The 5316-nt window shown below is 32.8% G+C and overlaps 1 long non-coding RNA gene across 1 annotated transcript; it reads left to right on the forward strand.

The window, feature by feature from the left end:
* Positions 1-584: 584 nt before the first annotated feature.
* LOC143607164 (uncharacterized) lies at positions 585-1072 on the forward strand. The gene is made up of 2 exons (XR_013148899.1): positions 585-712; positions 860-1072. It is a non-coding gene; the product is annotated as an uncharacterized LOC143607164 (long non-coding RNA).
* The last annotated feature ends 4244 nt before the right edge of the window (positions 1073-5316 follow it).

Here is a 5316-nt window from a genome sequence, read left to right on the forward strand (position 1 = left end):
AAATCCGTGGAAGCTCCGTCATGAGTCAGGTCAGATTCCATTTTTTGTGTTTGTGAACAAGAGATCTTGAAGATCTCTTAGCGGTCACCTCCACACCCCCAAAACGCCACTGCAGATCGCGAGCAGCCGGAGGAGAGGATCAGCAGACCAGGATGCGGTTCATTCATCTCGAAATCCGTGGAAGCTCCGTCATGAGTCAGGTCAGATTCCATTTCGTGCTTCGACACCAGTCAACAAGGCTTTGATTCAACATGTTTGAAGAGTTTATGTGAGGAACCCGATTTAAAGAAATGAGACACATAAAATTGTATGTGTGTTTTTTATTAGGTTATGATGTTAATTTATTGGTGTTTTTCAACACAATCAGTTAGATAATGACAATTCAGCGTATAAGACAGGATCTGCCTTAAAAGCCACATCATCGTCTTCAATCGGTGTCGTACTCCAGAGCATCGTCTTCAGGTAGTGGAAGTTCAACAAGTTTTCGGACAAACTTGTTGAAGGCTTCAACTAAACAAGTGCCTAATTGACGAGGCGAAGAACCGGAGGATCAAGAACCAAACGGAACGCATCATGATTGTTAATTTGTTATTATATACTCGTTTTTATTTTGTTTAAAAGGTCTACCGTAAGAAGTACCATCGACACAAGAAGTTTTGGTGGGTTTGTTGATATAGACCCTCAATACAATGAGATCTCACTCCGAAACTTGGTACGTAAATATTATTATTTAATGTTTAAATGAGCGGAAATATCCAAATTGCATAGTACATACTTGGATTTCGAGTAGTATTTTCGTATATTTTCAAGTTTTATATTTGTTTATGCATTTTGAATCTTTGGTTATTGAATATTACAGATAGATCACTCAATTATCGAGAGTTTTGGAGCGGGGGGAAAGACATGCATCACAAGTCGAATCTACCCCGAATTTCTTAATTATGAAGAGGCTCATCTTTTTGCATTTAACAACGGGTCTCAAAGTGTTAAGATTTCTCAAATGAGTGCTTGGAGTATGAAAAGTGCAGAATTCGTCGTTGACCAGACCGTTAAAAGTGCAATGTAAAGTGTTAGAAGACTCGTATGATTATAAACAAAGTATTCTTGTTTAAAGGTAAAGTAGAACAAACATCGGAGACCGTAAGAGATGGTTTGGTAGCTCTTTCATGAAGGTCATTCTTTGTTGGTTTATTCCTTGCACAAAATTTTGGACTTTGTGGCCATTTTTTAGGCCTTCAGCATTCTTATAAGTTATTAAGATGTAATAGTTTGCGCAAAGCGGCAAAGAAAATGATGCCGTTGTACCAAATTATTGTTCATTAATATACTATTTGAGTATTGATTTTATATCTGTTTATTATTGTTTTTCAAAGTCATATAGATGGATAGTGGCCTCTTTAACCATGAAGGTCTCATATGGTATTTTTTTCATAAAGCGTAAATAAATAAATCTATAATCACACTCACAACATCCCTTGGATATAAGAGCATTTTTAATGAATCTTACATGATAGCGTTTGAATTTAAAAACATAAATTATAAACCACTTTTTCTGTTGGAGTGGTACTATCTAGGCACAATTAGTTTGTGAACGAGAACAAAGACAAAACAATAAAGAGTATGCCCACTCACACTTATGTAGATTAAATAAAGCGAAAAATAGATGACATGGTGACGGTTTGAAACAAGGACGAGTAATAATGGCTAGAGAAGTAAATGTTTTTATAAGTTGGTTTAAAATTTAATGTAGCATGCTTAGTTGACGGATTGAAACAAAAACGAATGTTTTACACTAGTGATGCCCTGATGCTCTAATATTTGGGACTATAATCACAATCAAAAGATCGTGGCCAAATATGTGGGTCCACTATGAATCTATGATACTGAAGAACAGACATATTGTGTTGAGGTATTAGCTGATAATAATCCCTATTTATTTTATCAAATTTAAAAAAGTTAGCCCCCAATTGTCTCCTGTTAAAAATGACTTAACGGCGTTATATTTTTTTCTGAATTTTAAACTAATGTTTTAGGGTTTTTTATCGGAAGGAGGATACGAGTTGATTGATGTAAAGCTTCGTTCGAAATGGTGCTCCAAAACGACGAAACAATGCTTCAATTCAGTTGTTTGAACTTACAATTAACAAAAATCAAGTTGTTTGGATCACCGTTTCGAGCTAAGTTTTACATCAATCGAATCGTATCATATTTCTGAACAAAAGCCCTAAAACAATAGTTTGAAATTCGGAAAAAGTATAATGCAGTTAAGTCATTTTTAACGGGGGGCCAACTTTTTTAAATTTGGAACCGCCAGCGGTGATAAAATAAATAGGGATTATTATCGGCCAATACCAGTCAATAGACATTATTAAAATCCAATAAACCTTTAATTTTTAACTGATAATACTTTGCTATAAATCCTCCTAACTTTTCTATCGCAAGTTTTAAATTCTCAACCTTTAAGGAAGAGAGCATCTTAATCATCCAGATATACCAAATATCGACTTATTATTTAAGGCATCAAAAATGTGTTTTTGTAACCAACAAACCTCTGATGTGACCTTTTGCACACTAAGAAAGTTTAAATAAACATGCTAAACATTTTAAAACTTCTATAATTATTGTCCTTTTTATTTAACCGGTTTGGTTTTATTTTAAATGGCAAAAGATTTGTAGTTTCAATTTAAAAGAAGAAGAAGAGGAGGAGGAGGAGGTCGTTTTTTGGCTACAAGTGGTCGTTTGATATACTAGAGAGGTGTGTTTTGGCTATGGAAAGCTCGACAAGATTAGACCGCGATTAAAACGACTTGTTTCGTGTCAAGGCTACTTTCATCTCCCTTGAGATTATGAATTGACTGTGTTATGAGTGTTCATATACCAAAAGGTAACCAAGACTTTGGTTAATTGGTACCGAGTGGTTTTAAGGAGTTAATATCTTCAAATATATTATATTTGAAGTTGGATAAAGAGAAATTGAAATAAAGGTATAAATTTGGAAAAACATAAATATACAAAGTTTGGTTCGGTTAAAGTCAGTTAACGAAGACATACTAACCATATCCATAATCGAGTGGTCGGTTAATCATATTCACTTAACCAGAATCGTCCGGTTTTGTTCGGTTATAGTTAATTTCGGCTAACGGTTTGGTTTTTGTTATGGCTCGGTTTTGCTCCCCATTGCCGCTAACGAACTTACCCCTTGCCCTAAGGACACAAGTCGCGCCCCCAATGACTGTGCATCTTGTGTACAATTAGATGATTATATACAATAACCTTTCCCATTTAGGAACAAGCAAATTACAAAAGTAAGTTATATAATAATTAGCCGATACATCAACTTGTTAAACCCCAATCACCCGGTAAAGTTATGTTACTATTATTATAAACATTATGATATGAAAATTTATATCTATTTGACTATTCCTATATTAGATTAAATAGAAGTTATGGATAAGATTACAGACATGAAGAGGTGGAATGAAACGAATTCCTCAAGTTATTTAAAGAAATTGGGCCCATCTTGACTCACCCTAAACTGGAAAAGAAGTATCCACTAATTATATATAAAAAGTTGGAGAATTCCCAGTCTATTATCTACCATATATCCATATATATAATATAATTACATTAAAAATTCACTACTATATTTTCTATATCTTGTTCAGTTAAATAATATTTTTTTATCAATTTATCATTATCTTTTTTTTTCTCCTTCACTCATAATCACTTTTAAAAAATATTAAAAAATTATACGGTGAATAGTGTAACAATAAATTTAACTTTTCCATATAACATTTTCTTTTTCCTGTACTCAAAATACTCATAACTATACCATATAATTTACAAATCTCTTTCACATATTTTTAGGAACAGGCTAAAATTAATTAATTTCTCTCTTTAATTAAAAAAATGCAAATTTACTCATTTTGATATATTTTAATTAAAAATAGTTTATATGATGACTGTTTTTTTTGGAATTAGGTACGCAAGATAAACGTTTCTATTTGATTTACTTTTTTAAGTTTTGCGTTTTTTTGTCTATGATTTTGTGTTTATTTGTTTTTTTTATAGAGGTTTGTTTGAATGGTCCAAAATTAGAGTCTTTCAAGTCATGTTTGCGTTTAAAGAGTTAGGGATGGGTAAATATGCCATGATCCTTATTTATAAGAGAGAGAATGTAAGCAAAAGTAGAGCAGACACCAGGGATGAGCAAAAAACTGAATTAACCGTAACCGAATTAACCAAAAAAATCAAACCGAAGCATTTACCGACGGTTAAATTTTTGTTTTTTTAATCGAATTCCGGTTTCGGGTATCCATTTTTTAAAAACCGAATCGATTAATGGTGATAAATATTGCGACTAAACTTTGAATATGAATAAGATGATAAATGAAGATTAAGACTAAACACTTTAGTGTTTTTCAATTAAAAACTTTGTTGAATTTTAAACTCTATGACTCCACAAACTTTATATTCGTATGGTTTCACATAATACGGGTCTATTTTTGTTTTTTAAATTCAATATATATGTTGCACTCTAATATGTTCTTACAAGCTTAAAACCTGCATTTTCATTTATAATTTCTTTTTTAATGCATACACATAATTAAAAAGAAAAAAGAAAAAGATAAAAACCCCGACTATAACCGAACCGAAAATAAACGAAAAACCAAAAACTAAACGGGTTGTATATTCAAATAACCGATGACTTCGATTTCAATTTTGCCTAATAACTGAACCAAATCAAACTCTGCTCAGCCCTAGTAGACGTTCTCACATTTCTTCTTTGGATTGCCAAATATTTATACAAGTGTCCGGAGCCTAACTTGTTTCTCCGAGTCGTGGAGTAACCACCGTCCAACGGTATGTTAGGTATGGCTGCCGCCCAACTTACATTACATCCATGATGCGTCATATCAGTCTGGGTCTATAACTCTATATTTCATATTTGGGTCCATATTCAATAAATAAGAATGCATTTTAATATTTTCAACTTTGGTATGACGTATCAATATTCAAAGCCCTATACAATGGGTCCTCTGGAGACCACACAATATACAATTAATATATGAAGGTGACCACATAGAATATATTCAAAAGTGCGTGGTGAACCCGGGCAGATATAAAAAAGTGATCAAAGTTTAAGGGTGTAAAATAAAAATAATTCGGCAGTTACTATTGAGCTAAAAGTCTATAAAAGCAACCAAATGGATCATGCTCATATTCACATTCACCCCACCACAAATCCTTTCTCCTACAAAACCTTAAACATCCATCATGAGAAAACATCTTTCTTCTCTTCTTACTTTATGTTTT

Source organism: Bidens hawaiensis, unplaced genomic scaffold (assembly GCF_021521415.1).
Source record: "Bidens hawaiensis isolate Kalapana, Puna unplaced genomic scaffold, B.hawaiensis_p1.1 tig00080042_1, whole genome shotgun sequence".
Taxonomy (NCBI): Eukaryota; Viridiplantae; Streptophyta; class Magnoliopsida; order Asterales; family Asteraceae; genus Bidens; species Bidens hawaiensis.